At 36.4% G+C, this 13,660-nt stretch overlaps 28 non-coding genes across 28 annotated transcripts; all 28 read right to left on the bottom strand.

The window, feature by feature from the left end:
* Positions 1–474: 474 nt before the first annotated feature.
* trnav-cac (transfer RNA valine (anticodon CAC)) lies at positions 475–547 on the bottom strand. The gene has a single exon. It is a non-coding gene; the product is annotated as a tRNA-Val (tRNA).
* Positions 548–808: 261 nt separating this feature from the next.
* Positions 809–881, bottom strand: trnav-aac (transfer RNA valine (anticodon AAC)). Its single transcript has one exon. It is a non-coding gene; the product is annotated as a tRNA-Val (tRNA).
* Positions 882–1,383: 502 nt separating this feature from the next.
* On the bottom strand, positions 1,384–1,456 carry trnav-cac (transfer RNA valine (anticodon CAC)). The gene has a single exon. It is a non-coding gene; the product is annotated as a tRNA-Val (tRNA).
* Positions 1,457–1,716: 260 nt separating this feature from the next.
* Positions 1,717–1,789, bottom strand: trnav-uac (transfer RNA valine (anticodon UAC)). Its single transcript has one exon. It is a non-coding gene; the product is annotated as a tRNA-Val (tRNA).
* Positions 1,790–2,280: 491 nt separating this feature from the next.
* Positions 2,281–2,353, bottom strand: trnav-cac (transfer RNA valine (anticodon CAC)). Its single transcript has one exon. It is a non-coding gene; the product is annotated as a tRNA-Val (tRNA).
* A 261-nt stretch (positions 2,354–2,614) lies between these two features.
* Positions 2,615–2,687, bottom strand: trnav-aac (transfer RNA valine (anticodon AAC)). Its single transcript has one exon. It is a non-coding gene; the product is annotated as a tRNA-Val (tRNA).
* Positions 2,688–3,173: 486 nt separating this feature from the next.
* trnav-cac (transfer RNA valine (anticodon CAC)) lies at positions 3,174–3,246 on the bottom strand. The gene has a single exon. It is a non-coding gene; the product is annotated as a tRNA-Val (tRNA).
* Positions 3,247–3,507: 261 nt separating this feature from the next.
* On the bottom strand, positions 3,508–3,580 carry trnav-aac (transfer RNA valine (anticodon AAC)). The gene has a single exon. It is a non-coding gene; the product is annotated as a tRNA-Val (tRNA).
* A 475-nt stretch (positions 3,581–4,055) lies between these two features.
* Positions 4,056–4,128, bottom strand: trnav-cac (transfer RNA valine (anticodon CAC)). Its single transcript has one exon. It is a non-coding gene; the product is annotated as a tRNA-Val (tRNA).
* An 826-nt stretch (positions 4,129–4,954) lies between these two features.
* Positions 4,955–5,027, bottom strand: trnav-cac (transfer RNA valine (anticodon CAC)). Its single transcript has one exon. It is a non-coding gene; the product is annotated as a tRNA-Val (tRNA).
* A 261-nt stretch (positions 5,028–5,288) lies between these two features.
* On the bottom strand, positions 5,289–5,361 carry trnav-aac (transfer RNA valine (anticodon AAC)). The gene has a single exon. It is a non-coding gene; the product is annotated as a tRNA-Val (tRNA).
* A 491-nt stretch (positions 5,362–5,852) lies between these two features.
* trnav-cac (transfer RNA valine (anticodon CAC)) lies at positions 5,853–5,925 on the bottom strand. Its single transcript has one exon. It is a non-coding gene; the product is annotated as a tRNA-Val (tRNA).
* A 261-nt stretch (positions 5,926–6,186) lies between these two features.
* trnav-aac (transfer RNA valine (anticodon AAC)) lies at positions 6,187–6,259 on the bottom strand. Its single transcript has one exon. It is a non-coding gene; the product is annotated as a tRNA-Val (tRNA).
* Positions 6,260–6,745: 486 nt separating this feature from the next.
* On the bottom strand, positions 6,746–6,818 carry trnav-cac (transfer RNA valine (anticodon CAC)). The gene has a single exon. It is a non-coding gene; the product is annotated as a tRNA-Val (tRNA).
* A 261-nt stretch (positions 6,819–7,079) lies between these two features.
* Positions 7,080–7,152, bottom strand: trnav-uac (transfer RNA valine (anticodon UAC)). Its single transcript has one exon. It is a non-coding gene; the product is annotated as a tRNA-Val (tRNA).
* A 491-nt stretch (positions 7,153–7,643) lies between these two features.
* On the bottom strand, positions 7,644–7,716 carry trnav-cac (transfer RNA valine (anticodon CAC)). Its single transcript has one exon. It is a non-coding gene; the product is annotated as a tRNA-Val (tRNA).
* Positions 7,717–7,977: 261 nt separating this feature from the next.
* Positions 7,978–8,050, bottom strand: trnav-aac (transfer RNA valine (anticodon AAC)). The gene has a single exon. It is a non-coding gene; the product is annotated as a tRNA-Val (tRNA).
* Positions 8,051–8,541: 491 nt separating this feature from the next.
* trnav-cac (transfer RNA valine (anticodon CAC)) lies at positions 8,542–8,614 on the bottom strand. Its single transcript has one exon. It is a non-coding gene; the product is annotated as a tRNA-Val (tRNA).
* Positions 8,615–8,875: 261 nt separating this feature from the next.
* trnav-aac (transfer RNA valine (anticodon AAC)) lies at positions 8,876–8,948 on the bottom strand. The gene has a single exon. It is a non-coding gene; the product is annotated as a tRNA-Val (tRNA).
* Positions 8,949–9,434: 486 nt separating this feature from the next.
* Positions 9,435–9,507, bottom strand: trnav-cac (transfer RNA valine (anticodon CAC)). The gene has a single exon. It is a non-coding gene; the product is annotated as a tRNA-Val (tRNA).
* Positions 9,508–10,332: 825 nt separating this feature from the next.
* On the bottom strand, positions 10,333–10,405 carry trnal-cag (transfer RNA leucine (anticodon CAG)). The gene has a single exon. It is a non-coding gene; the product is annotated as a tRNA-Leu (tRNA).
* A 260-nt stretch (positions 10,406–10,665) lies between these two features.
* trnav-uac (transfer RNA valine (anticodon UAC)) lies at positions 10,666–10,738 on the bottom strand. The gene has a single exon. It is a non-coding gene; the product is annotated as a tRNA-Val (tRNA).
* Positions 10,739–11,229: 491 nt separating this feature from the next.
* Positions 11,230–11,302, bottom strand: trnav-cac (transfer RNA valine (anticodon CAC)). Its single transcript has one exon. It is a non-coding gene; the product is annotated as a tRNA-Val (tRNA).
* Positions 11,303–11,563: 261 nt separating this feature from the next.
* Positions 11,564–11,636, bottom strand: trnav-aac (transfer RNA valine (anticodon AAC)). Its single transcript has one exon. It is a non-coding gene; the product is annotated as a tRNA-Val (tRNA).
* Positions 11,637–12,122: 486 nt separating this feature from the next.
* On the bottom strand, positions 12,123–12,195 carry trnav-cac (transfer RNA valine (anticodon CAC)). The gene has a single exon. It is a non-coding gene; the product is annotated as a tRNA-Val (tRNA).
* Positions 12,196–12,455: 260 nt separating this feature from the next.
* On the bottom strand, positions 12,456–12,528 carry trnav-aac (transfer RNA valine (anticodon AAC)). The gene has a single exon. It is a non-coding gene; the product is annotated as a tRNA-Val (tRNA).
* A 502-nt stretch (positions 12,529–13,030) lies between these two features.
* Positions 13,031–13,103, bottom strand: trnav-uac (transfer RNA valine (anticodon UAC)). Its single transcript has one exon. It is a non-coding gene; the product is annotated as a tRNA-Val (tRNA).
* Positions 13,104–13,364: 261 nt separating this feature from the next.
* trnav-aac (transfer RNA valine (anticodon AAC)) lies at positions 13,365–13,437 on the bottom strand. Its single transcript has one exon. It is a non-coding gene; the product is annotated as a tRNA-Val (tRNA).
* Between the last annotated feature and the right edge of the window lie 223 nt (positions 13,438–13,660).

Raw genomic sequence — 13,660 nt, 5'->3', positions numbered from 1 at the left:
ATATAGAAGGAACAATCCAAAAAGAGAAGTACGTTGAGCATAAAGAGTTGTTACTGAAGCCAGCTTAAGTCACTTTACGCTTTAGGAATGGAACCACAGAAGAAGTCTCTTGTTTTTTGTTTCCTGCCCTCAAAACATCAATTGATCACTTTAGTAAGAATACACCAATGCAAGGAATTTGTACAATGTACATTATTTAAAATTAAGCTACATATACATTCTTTTGCATTTATATTTATGGGGTGACAACACTGTCAAATATCGATACCATCCTGGGAAATGTCTTTGGTTCTTTTGTAATTCCATTAGTGACTTTCGTCTTGATGAATGAGAAGACCATTTAGGATTCTATCGAGTTCATTAAATCCCTATGTTTGAAGAATATGTCACCATCAGGTTTAACAGGAAACACTAACAGACTGCCCTTGAATATGTTCTAATAACTGAACTGTAGCCAAACAATCAAGATTACTGTGGTTCCACTGGGGTTTGAACCCAAGACCTTCCGCGTGTGAGGCAGACGTGATGACCACTACACTATGGAACCATCAATGTGGCTTTTCCAGTATCAGGTTTGTTGCAATAAATGAAAAACTGACTAATATTTTTACATAATAGTTTGACAGAAAATATTTGACATCTTTCAAAATTCAATGTGGTCTACATCTAAAGTGAAGAACTTATGCATCACTAGCAGAGATCCTGAAAGCTGAATTATGGAATTGTCATCTCTGACTGAAAAAGTCCTACCAGTTTACTCAAATATGGAATGAAAAAGTTCATGAGCACAACTTAGCAATCTCTTCAGTGGTTCCACTTGGGATTGAACCCAGAGCCTTCTGTGTGTTAGACAGATGTGATGACCATTACACCATGAAACCTTGCTTCAACGTTGCTTCAAAACATTTTATATAGAAGGAACAATCCAAAAAGAGAAGTACGTTGAGCATAAAGAGTTGTTACTGAAGCCAGCTTAAGTCACTTTACGCTTTAGGAATGGAACCCCAGAAGAAGACTCTTGTTTTTTGTTTGCTGCTCTCAAAACATCAATTGATCACTTTAGTAAGAATACACCAATGCAAGGAACTGGTACAATGTACATTATTTAAATTTAAGCTATATATACATTATTTTGCATTTATATTCATGGGGTGACAACACTTTCAATTATCGATTCCATCCTGGGAAATGTCTTTGGTTCTTTTGTAATTCCATTAGTGACTTTTGTCTTGATGAATGAGAAGACCATTTAGGATTCTATCGAGTTCAAGAAATCCCTATGTTTGAAGAATATGTCACCATCAGCTTTAACAGGAAACACTTACAGACTGCCCTTGAATATGTTCTAATAACTGAACTGTAGCCAAACAAACAAGAATACTGTGGTTCCACTGGGGTTTGAACCCAGGACCTTCCGCGTGTGAGGCAGACGTGATGACCACTACACTATGGAACCATCAATGTGCTTTTCCAGTATCAGGTTTGTTGCAATAAATGAAAAACTGACTAATATTTTTACATAATAGTTTGACAGAAAATATTTGACATCTTTCAAAATTCAATGTGGTCTACATCTAAAGTGAAGAACTTATGCATCACTAGCAGAGATCCTGAAAGCTGAATTATGGAATTGTCATCTCTGATTGAAAAAGTCCTACCAGTTTACTCAAATATGGAATGAAAAGGTGCATGAGCACACTTTAGCAATTTCTTTAGTGGTTCCACTGGGGATTGAACCCAGAACCTTCTGTGTGTAAGACAGATGTAATGACCTTTACACCATGGAACATTGCTTCAAAACATTATATATAGAAGGAACAATCCAAAAATAGAAGTACGTTGAGCATAAAGAGTTGTTACTGAAGCCAACTTAAGTCACTTTACGCTTTAGGAATGGAACCCCAGAAGAAGTCTCTTGTTTTTTGTTCCCTGCCCTCAAAACATCAATTGATCACTTTAGTAAGAATACACCAATGCAAGGAACTGGTACAATGTACATTATTTAAAATTAAGCTATATATACATTCTTTTGCATTTATATTTATGGGGTGTCAACACTGTCAAAAATCGATTCCATCCTGGGAAATGTCTTTGGTTCTTTTGTAATTCCATTAGTGACTTTCGTCTTGATGAATGAGAAGACCATCTTGGATTCTATCGAGTTCAAGAAATCCCTATGTTTGAAGAATATGTCACCATCAGCTTTAACAGGAAACACTTACAGACTTCCCTTGAATATGTTCTAATAACTGAACTGTAGCCAAACAATCAAGATTTCTGTGGTTCCACTGGGGTTTGAACCCAGGACCTTCCGCGTGTGAGGCAGACGTGATGACCACTACACTATGGAACCATCAACGTGGCTTTTCCAGTATCAGGTTTGTTGCAATAAATGAAAAACTGACTAATATTTTTACATAATAGTTTGACAGAAAATATTTGACATCTTTCAAAATTTAATGTGGTCTACATCTAAAGTGAAGAACTTGCACATCACTAGCAGAGATCCTGAAAGCTGAATTATGGAATTGTCATCTCTGATTGAAAAAGTCCTACCAGTTTACTCAAATATGGAATGAAAAAGTGCATGAGCACAACTTAGCAATCTCTTTAGTGGTTCCACTGGGGATTGAACCCAGAACCTTCTGTGTGTTAGACAGATGTGATGACCATTACACCATGGAACCTTGCTTCAAATACTTTTATATAGAAGGTACAATCCAAAAAGAGGAGTACGTTGAGCATAAAGATTTGTTACTGAAGCCAGCTTAAGTCACTTTATGCTTTAGGAATGGAACCCCAGAAGAAGACTCTTGTTTTTTGTTTGCTGCTCTCAAAACATCAATTGATCACTTTAGTAAGAATACACCAATGCAAGGAACTGGTACAATGTACATTATTTAAAATTAAGCTATATATACATTCTTTTGCATTTATATTTATGGGGTGACAACACTGTCAAAAATCGATTCCATCCTGGGAAATGTCTTTGGTTCTTTTGTAATTAGTGACTTTCGTCTTGATGAATGAGAAGACCATTTAGGATTCTATCGAGTTCAAGAAATCCCTATGTTTGAAGAATAAGTCACCATCAGCTTTAACAGGAAACACTTACAGACTGCCCTTGAATATGTTCTAATAACTGAACTGTAGCCAAACAAACAAGAATACTGTGGTTCCACTGGGGTTTGAACCCAGGACCTTCCGCGTGTGAGGCAGACGTGATGACCACTACACTATGGAACCATCAATGTGGGTTTTCCAGTATCAGGTTTGTTGCAATAAATGAAAAGCTGACTAATATTTTTACATAATAGTTTGACAGAAAATATTTGACATCTTTCAAAATTCAATGTGGTCTACATCTAAAGTGAAGAACTTATGCATCACTAGCAGAGATCCTGAAAGCTGAATTATGGAATTGTCATCTCTGATTGAAAAAGTCCTACCAGTTTACTCAAATATGGAATGAAAAAGTGCATGAGCACTACTTAGCAATCTCTTTAGTGGTTCCACTGGGGACTGAACCCAGAGCCTTCTGTATGTTAGACAGATGTGATGACCATTACACCATGGAACCTTGCTTCAAATTCTTTTATATAGAAGGTACAATCCAAAAAGAGAAGTACGTTGAGCATAAAGAGTTGTTACTGAAGCCAGCTTAAGTCACTTTACGCTTTAGGAATGGAACCCCAGAAGAAGACTCTTGTTTTTTGTTTGCTGCTCTCAAAACATCAATTGATCACTTTAGTAAGAATACACCAATGCAAGGAACTGGTACAATGTACATTATTTAAATTTAAGCTATATATACATTCTTTTGCATTTATATTCATGGGGTGACAACACTGTCAAAAATCGATTCCATCCTGGGAAATGTCTTTGGTTCTTTTGTAATTCCATTAGTGACTTTTGTCTTGATGAATGAGAAGACCATTTAGGATTCTATCGAGTTCAAGAAATCCCTATGTTTGAAGAATATGTCACCATCAGCTACAGACTGCCCTTGAATATGTTCTAATAACTGAACTGTAGCCAAACAATCAAGATTTCTGTGGTTCCACTGGGGTTTGAACCCAGGACCTTCCGCGTGTGAGGCAGACGTGATGACCACTACACTATGGAACCATCAATGTGACTTTTCCAGTATCAGGTTTGTTGCAATAAATGAAAAACTGACTAATATTTTTACATAATAATTTGACAGAAAATATTTGACATCTTTCAAAATTGAATTTGGTCTACATCTAAAGTGAAGAACTTATGCATCACTAGCAGAGATCCTGAAAGCTGAATTATGGAATTGTAATCTCTGATTGAAAAACTCCTACCAGTTTACTCAAATATGGAATGAAAAGGTGCATGAGCACAACTTAGCAATTTCTTTAGTGATTCCACTGGGGATTGAACCGGGAACCTTCTGTGTGTAAGACAGATGTGATGACCTTTACACCATGGAACCTTGCTTCAAAGAATTATATATAGAAGGAACAATCCAAAAATAGATGTACGTTGAGCATAAAGAGTTGTTACTGAAGCCAGCTTAAGTCACTTTACGCTTTAGGAATGGAACCCCAGAAGAAGTCTCTTGTTTTTTGTTTCCTGCCCTCAAAACATCAATTGATCACTTTAGTAAGAATACACCAATGCAAGGAACTGGTACAATGTACATTATTTAAAATTAAGCTATATATACATTCTTTTGAATTTATATTTATGGGGTGACAACACTGTCAAAAAAACGATTCCATCCTGGGAAATGTCTTTGGTTCTTTTGTAATTCCATTAGTGACTTTCGTCTTGATGAATGAGAAGACCATTTAGGATTCTATCGAGTTCAAAAAATCCCTAGGTTTGAAGAATATGTCACCATCAGCTTTAACAGGAATCATTTGCAGACTGCCCTTGAATATGTTCTAATAACTGAACTGTGGCCAAACAATCAAGATTACTGTGGTTCCACTGGGGTTTGAACCCAGGACCTTTCGCGTGTGAGGCAGATGTGATAACCACTACACTATGGAACCATCAATGTGGCTTTTCCAGTATCAGGTTTGTTGCAATAAATGAAAAACTGACTAATATTTTTACATAATAGTTTGACAGAAAATATTTGACATCTTTCAAAATTCAATGTGGCCTACATCTAAAGTGAAGAACTTACGCAGAACTAGCAGAGATCCTGAAAGCTGAATTATGGAATTGTCATCTCTGATTGAAAAAGTCATACCAGTTTACTCAAATATGGAATGAAAAAGTGCATGAGAACAACTTATCAAACTCTTTAGTGGTTCCACTGGGGATTGAACCCAGAGCCTTCTGTGTGTTAGACAGATGGGATGACCATTACACCATGGAACCTTGCTTCAAAACTTTTTATATAGAAGGAACAATCCAAAAAGAGAAGTACGTTGAGCATAAAGAGTTGTTACTGAAGCCAGCTTAAGTCACTTTACGCTTTAGGAATGGAACCACAGAAGAAGTCTCTTGTTTTTTGTTTCCTGCCCTCAAAACATCAATTGATCACTTTAGTAAGAATACACCAATGCAAGGAATTTGTACAATGTACATTATTTAAAATTAAGCTACATATACATTCTTTTGCATTTATATTTATGGGGTGACAACACTGTCAAATATCGATACCATCCTGGGAAATGTCTTTGGTTCTTTTGTAATTCCATTAGTGACTTTCGTCTTGATGAATGAGAAGACCATTTAGGATTCTATCGAGTTCATTAAATCCCTATGTTTGAAGAATATGTCACCATCAGGTTTAACAGGAAACACTAACAGACTGCCCTTGAATATGTTCTAATAACTGAACTGTAGCCAAACAATCAAGATTACTGTGGTTCCACTGGGGTTTGAACCCAAGACCTTCCGCGTGTGAGGCAGACGTGATGACCACTACACTATGGAACCATCAATGTGGCTTTTCCAGTATCAGGTTTGTTGCAATAAATGAAAAACTGACTAATATTTTTACATAATAGTTTGACAGAAAATATTTGACATCTTTCAAAATTCAATGTGGTCTACATCTAAAGTGAAGAACTTATGCATCACTAGCAGAGATCCTGAAAGCTGAATTATGGAATTGTCATCTCTGACTGAAAAAGTCCTACCAGTTTACTCAAATATGGAATGAAAAAGTTCATGAGCACAACTTAGCAATCTCTTTAGTGGTTCCACTTGGGATTGAACCCAGAGCCTTCTGTGTGTTAGACAGATGTGATGACCATTACACCATGAAACCTTGCTTCAACGTTGCTTCAAAACATTTTATATAGAAGGAACAATCCAAAAAGAGAAGTACGTTGAGCATAAAGAGTTGTTACTGAAGCCAGCTTAAGTCACTTTACGCTTTAGGAATGGAACCCCAGAAGAAGACTCTTGTTTTTTGTTTGCTGCTCTCAAAACATCAATTGATCACTTTAGTAAGAATACACCAATGCAAGGAACTGGTACAATGTACATTATTTAAATTTAAGCTATATATACATTATTTTGCATTTATATTCATGGGGTGACAACACTTTCAATTATCGATTCCATCCTGGGAAATGTCTTTGGTTCTTTTGTAATTCCATTAGTGACTTTTGTCTTGATGAATGAGAAGACCATTTAGGATTCTATCGAGTTCAAGAAATCCCTATGTTTGAAGAATATGTCACCATCAGCTACAGACTGCCCTTGAATATGTTCTAATAACTGAACTGTAGCCAAACAATCAAGATTTCTGTGGTTCCACTGGGGTTTGAACCCAGGACCTTCCGCGTGTGAGGCAAACGTGATGACCACTACACTATGGAACCATCAATTGAACTTTTCCAGTTTCAGGTTTGTTGCAATAAATGAAAAACTGACTAATATTTTTACATAATAGTTTGACAGAAAATATTTGACATCTTTCAAAATTCAATGTGGTCCTCATCTAAAGTGAAGAACTTACGCATCACTAGCAGAGATCCTGAAAGCTGAATTATGGAATTGTCATCTCTGATTGAAAAAGTCCTTCCAGTTTACTCAAATATGGAATGAAAAGGTGCATGAGCACAACTTAGCAATTTCTTTAGTGGTTCCACTGGGGAATGAACCCAGAACCTTCTGTGTGTAAGACAGATGTGATGACCTTTACACCATGGAACCTTGCTTCATAACATTATATATAGAAGGAACAATCCAAAAAGAGAAGTACGTTGAGCATGAAGAGATGTTACTGAAGCCAGCTTAAGTCACTTTACGCTTTAGGAATGGAACCCCAGAAGATGTCTCTTGTTTTTTGTTTCCTGCCCTCAAAACATCAATTGATCACTTTAGTAAGAATACACCAATGCAAGGAACTGGTACAATGTACATTATTTAAAATTAAGCTATATATACATTCTTTTGCATTTATATTTATGGGGTGAGAACACTGTCAAAAATCGATTCCATCCTGGGAAATGTCTTTGGTTCTTTTGTAATTCCATTAGTGACTTTTGTCTTGATGAATGAGAAGACCATTTAGGATTCTATCGAGTTCAAAAAATCCCTAGGTTTGAAGAATATGTCACCATCAGCTTTAACAGGAATCATTTGCAGACTGCCCTTGAATATGTTCTAATAACTGAACTGTGGCCAAACAATCAAGATTACTGTGGTTCCACTGGGGTTTGAACCCAGGACCTTTCGCGTGTGAGGCAGATGTGATAACCACTACACTATGGAACCATCAATGTGGCTTTTCCAGTATCAGGTTTGTTGCAATAAATGAAAAACTGACTAATATTTTTACATAATAGTTTGACAGAAAATATTTGACATCTTTCAAAATTCAATGTGGCCTACATCTAAAGTGAAGAACTTACGCAGAACTAGCAGAGATCCTGAAAGCTGAATTATGGAATTGTCATCTCTGATTGAAAAAGTCATACCAGTTTACTCAAATATGGAATGAAAAAGTGCATGAGAACAACTTATCAAACTCTTTAGTGGCTCCACTGGGGATTGAACCCAGAGCCTTCTGTGTGTTAGACAGATGTGATGACCATTACACCATGGAACCTTGCTTCAAAACATTTTATATAGAAGGAACAATCCAAAAAGAGAAGTACGTTGAGCATAAAGAGTTGTTACTGAAGCCAGCTTAAGTCACTTTACGCTTTAGGAATGGAACCACAGAAGAAGTCTCTTGTTTTTTGTTTCCTGCCCTCAAAACATCAATTGATCACTTTAGTAAGAATACACCAATGCAAGGAATTTGTACAATGTACATTATTTAAAATTAAGCTACATATACATTCTTTTGCATTTATATTTATGGGGTGACAACACTGTCAAATATCGATACCATCCTGGGAAATGTCTTTGGTTCTTTTGTAATTCCATTAGTGACTTTCGTCTTGATGAATGAGAAGACCATTTAGGATTCTATCGAGTTCATTAAATCCCTATGTTTGAAGAATATGTCACCATCAGGTTTAACAGGAAACACTAACAGACTGCCCTTGAATATGTTCTAATAACTGAACTGTAGCCAAACAATCAAGATTACTGTGGTTCCACTGGGGTTTGAACCCAAGACCTTCCGCGTGTGAGGCAGACGTGATGACCACTACACTATGGAACCATCAATGTGGCTTTTCCAGTATCAGGTTTGTTGCAATAAATGAAAAACTGACTAATATTTTTACATAATAGTTTGACAGAAAATATTTGACATCTTTCAAAATTCAATGTGGTCTACATCTAAAGTGAAGAACTTATGCATCACTAGCAGAGATCCTGAAAGCTGAATTATGGAATTGTCATCTCTGACTGAAAAAGTCCTACCAGTTTACTCAAATATGGAATGAAAAAGTTCATGAGCACAACTTAGCAATCTCTTTAGTGGTTCCACTTGGGATTGAACCCAGAGCCTTCTGTGTGTTAGACAGATGTGATGACCATTACACCATGAAACCTTGCTTCAAAGTTGCTTCAAAACATTTTATATAGAAGGAACAATCCAAAAAGAGAAGTACGTTGAGCATAAAGAGTTGTTACTGAAGCCAGCTTAAGTCACTTTACGCTTTAGGAATGGAACCCCAGAAGAAGACTCTTGTTTTTTGTTTGCTGCTCTCAAAACATCAATTGATCACTTTAGTAAGAATACACCAATGCAAGGAACTGGTACAATGTACATTATTTAAATTTAAGCTATATATACATTATTTTGCATTTATATTCATGGGGTGACAACACTTTCAATTATCGATTCCATCCTGGGAAATGTCTTTGGTTCTTTTGTAATTCCATTAGTGACTTTTGTCTTGATGAATGAGAAGACCATTTAGGATTCTATCGAGTTCAAGAAATCCCTATGTTTGAAGAATATGTCACCATCAGCTACAGACTGCCCTTGAATATGTTCTAATAACTGAACTGTAGCCAAACAATCAAGATTTCTGTGGTTCCACTGGGGTTTGAACCCAGGACCTTCCGCGTGTGAGGCAAACGTGATGACCACTACACTATGGAACCATCAATTGAACTTTTCCAGTTTCAGGTTTGTTGCAATAAATGAAAAACTGACTAATATTTTTACATAATAGTTTGACAGAAAATATTTGACATCTTTCAAAATTCAATGTGGTCCTCATCTAAAGTGAAGAACTTACGCATCACTAGCAGAGATCCTGAAAGCTGAATTATGGAATTGTCATCTCTGATTGAAAAAGTCCTTCCAGTTTACTCAAATATGGAATGAAAAGGTGCATGAGCATAACTTAGCAATTTCTTTAGTGGTTCCACTGGGGAATGAACCCAGAACCTTCTGTGTGTAAGACAGATGTGATGAACTTTACACCATGGAACCTTGCTTCATAACATTATATATAGAAGGAACAATCCAAAAAGAGAAGTACGTTGAGCATGAAGAGATGTTACTGAAGCCAGCTTAAGTCACTTTACGCTTTAGGAATGGAACCCCAGAAGATGTCTCTTGTTTTTTGTTTCCTGCCCTCAAAACATCAATTGATCACTTTAGTAAGAATACACCAATGCAAGGAACTGGTACAATGTACATTATTTAAAATTAAGCTATATATACATTCTTTTGCATTTATATTTATGGGGTGACAACACTGTCAAAAATCGATACCATCCTGGGAAATGTCTTTGGTTCTTTTGTAATTCCATTAGTAAGTTTCGTCTTGATGAATGAGAAGACCATTTAGGATTCTATCGAGTTCAAGAAATCCCTATGTTTGAAGAATATGTCACCATCAGCTTTAACAGGAAACACTTACAGACTGCCCTTGAATATGTTCTAATAACTGAACTGTAGCCAAACAAACAAGAATACTGTGGTTCCACTGGGGTTTGAACACAGGACCTTCCGCGTCTGAGGCAGACGTGATGACCACTACACTATGGAACCATCAATGTGCTTTTCCAGTATCAGGTTTGTTGCAATAAATGAAAAACTGACTAATATTTTTACATAATAGTTTGACAGAAAATATTTGACATCTTTCAAAATTCAATGTGGTCTACATCTAAAGTGAAGAACTTACGCATCACTAGCAGAGATCCTGAAAGCTGAATTATGGAATTGTCATCTCTGATTGAAAAAGTCCTACCAGTTTACTCAAATATGGAATGAAAAGGTGCATGAGCACACTTAAGCAATTTCTTTAGTGGTTCCACTGGGGATTGAACCCAGAACCTTCTGTGTGTAAGACAGATGTAATGACCTTTACACCATGGAACATTGCTTCAAAACATTATATATAGAAGGAACAATCCAAAAATAGAAGAACGTTGAGCATAAAGAGTTGTTACTGAAGCCAACTTAAGTCACTTTACGCTTTAGGAATGGAACCCCAGAAGAAGTCTCTTGTTTTTTGTTCCCTGCCCTCAAAACATCAATTGATCACTTTAGTAAGAATACACCAATGCAAGGAACTGGTACAATGTACATTATTTAAAATTAAGCTATATATACATTCTTTTGCATTTATATTTATGGGGTGTCAACACTGTCAAAAATCGATTCCATCCTGGGAAATGTCTTTGGTTCTTTTGTAATTCCATTAGTGACTTTCGTCTTGATGAATGAGAAGACCATCTTGGATTCTATCGAGTTCAAGAAATCCCTATGTTTGAAGAATATGTCACCATCAGCTTTAACAGGAAACACTTACAGACTTCCCTTGAATATGTTCTAATAACTGAACTGTAGCCAAACAATCAAGATTTCTGTGGTTCCACTGGGGTTTGAACCCAGGACCTTCCGCGTGTGAGGCAGACGTGATGACCACTACACTATGGAACCATCAATGTGGCTATTCCAGTATCAGGTTTGTTGCAATAAATGAAAAACTGACTAATATTTTTACATAATAGTTTGACAGAAAATATTTGACATCTTTCAAAATTCAATGTGGCCTACATCTAAAGTGAAGAACTTGCACATCACTAGCAGAGATCCTGAAAGCTGAATTATGGAATTGTCATCTCTGATTGAAAAAGTCCTACCAGTTTACTCAAATATGGAATGAAAAAGTGCATGAGCACAACTTAACAATCTCTTTAGTGGTTCCACTGGGGATTGAACCCAGAACCTTCTGTGTGTTAGACAGATGTGATGACCATTACACCATGGAACCTTACTTCAAATTCTTTTATATAGAAGGTACAATCCAAAAAGAGGAGTACGTTGAGCATAAAGATTTGTTACTGAAGCCAGCTTAAGTCACTTTACGCTTTAGGAATGGAACCCCAGAAGAAGACTCTTGTTTTTTGTTTGCTGCTCTCAAAACATCAATTGATCACTTTAGTAAGAATACACCAATGCAAGGAACTGGTACAATGTACATTATTTAAAATTAAGCTATATATACATTCTTTTGCATTTATATTTATGGGGTGACAACACTGTCAAAAATCGATTCCATCCTGGGAAATGTCTTTGGTTCTTTTGTAATTAGTGACTTTCGTCTTGATGAATGAGAAGACCATTTAGGATTCTATCGAGTTCAAGAAATCCCTATGTTTGAAGAATAAGTCACCATCAGCTTTAACAGGAAACACTTACAGACTGCCCTTGAATATGTTCTAATAACTGAACTGTAGCCAAACAAACAAGAATACTGTGGTTCCACTGGGGTTTGAACCCAGGACCTTCCGCGTGTGAGGCAGACGTGATGACCACTACACTATGGAACCATCAATGTGGGTTTCCAGTATCAGGTTTGTTGCAATAAATGAAAAGCTGACTAATATTTTTACATAATAGTTTGACAGAAAATATTTGACATCTTTCAAAATTCAATGTGGTCTACATCTAAAGTGAAGAACTTATGCATCACTAGCAGAGATCCTGAAAGCTGAATTATGGAATTGTCATCTCTGATTGAAAAAGTCCTACCAGTTTACTCAAATATTGAATGAAAAAGTGCATGAGCACTACTTAGCAATCTCTTTAGTGGTTCCACTGGGGACTGAACCCAGAGCCTTCTGTGTGTTAGACAGATGTGATGACCATTACACCATGGAACCTTGCTTCAACCTTGCTTCAAAACATTTTATATAGAAGGAACAATCCAAAAAGAGAAGTACGTTGAGCATAAAGAGTTGTTACTGAAGCCAGCTTAAGTCACTTTACGCTTTAGGAATGGAACCCCAGAAGAAGTCTCTTGTTTTTTGTTCCCTGCCCTCAAAACATCAATTGATCACTTTAGTAAGAATACACCAATGCAAGGAACTGGTACAATGTACATTATTTAAAATTAAGCTATATATACATTCTTTTGCATTTATATTTATGGGGTGACAACACTGTCAAAAATCAATTCCATCCTGGGAAATGTCTTTGGTTCTTTTGTAATTCCATTAGTGACTTTCGTCTTGATGAATGAGAAGACCATTTAGGATTCTATCGAGTTCAAGAAATCCCTATGTTTGAAGAATATGTCACCATCAGCTTTAACAGGAAACACTAACAGACTTCCCTTGAATATGTTCTAATAACTGAACTGTAGCCAAACAATCAAGATTTCTGTGGTTCCACTGGGGTTTGAACCCAGGACCTTCTGCGTGTAAGGCAGACGTGATGACCACTACACTATGGAACCATCAATGTGACTTTTCCAGTATCAGGTTTGTTGCAATAAATGAAAACCTGACTAATATTTTTACATAATAGTTTGACAGAAAATATTTGACATCTTTCAAAATTCAATGTGGTCTACATCTAAAGTGAAGAACTTATGCAACACTAGCAGAGATCCTGAAAGCTGAATTATGGAATTGTCATCTCTGATTGAAAAAGTCCTACCAGTTTACTCAAATATGGAATGAAAAAGTGCATGAGCACAACTTAGCAATTTCTTTAGTGGTTCCACTGGGGATTGAACCCAGAACCTTCTGTGTGTTAGACAGATGTGATGACCATTACACCATGGAACCTTGCTTCAAATTCTTTTATATAGAAGGTACAATCCAAAAAGAGAAGTACGTTGAGCATAAAGAGTTGTTACTGAAGCCAGCTTAAGTCACTTTACGCTTTAGGAATGGAACCCCAGAAGAAGACTCTTGTTTTTTGTTTGCTGCTCTCAAAACATCAATTGATCACTTTAGTAAGAATACACCAATGCAAGGAACTGGTACAATGTACATTATTTAAATTTAA

The sequence above is a fragment of the Nothobranchius furzeri genome, chromosome 14, assembly GCF_043380555.1.
Source record: "Nothobranchius furzeri strain GRZ-AD chromosome 14, NfurGRZ-RIMD1, whole genome shotgun sequence".
Taxonomy (NCBI): domain Eukaryota; kingdom Metazoa; phylum Chordata; class Actinopteri; order Cyprinodontiformes; family Nothobranchiidae; genus Nothobranchius; species Nothobranchius furzeri.
The sequence above is the reverse complement of the archived record's forward strand: the minus strand, read 5'-3'. Positions and strand labels throughout refer to the sequence as shown.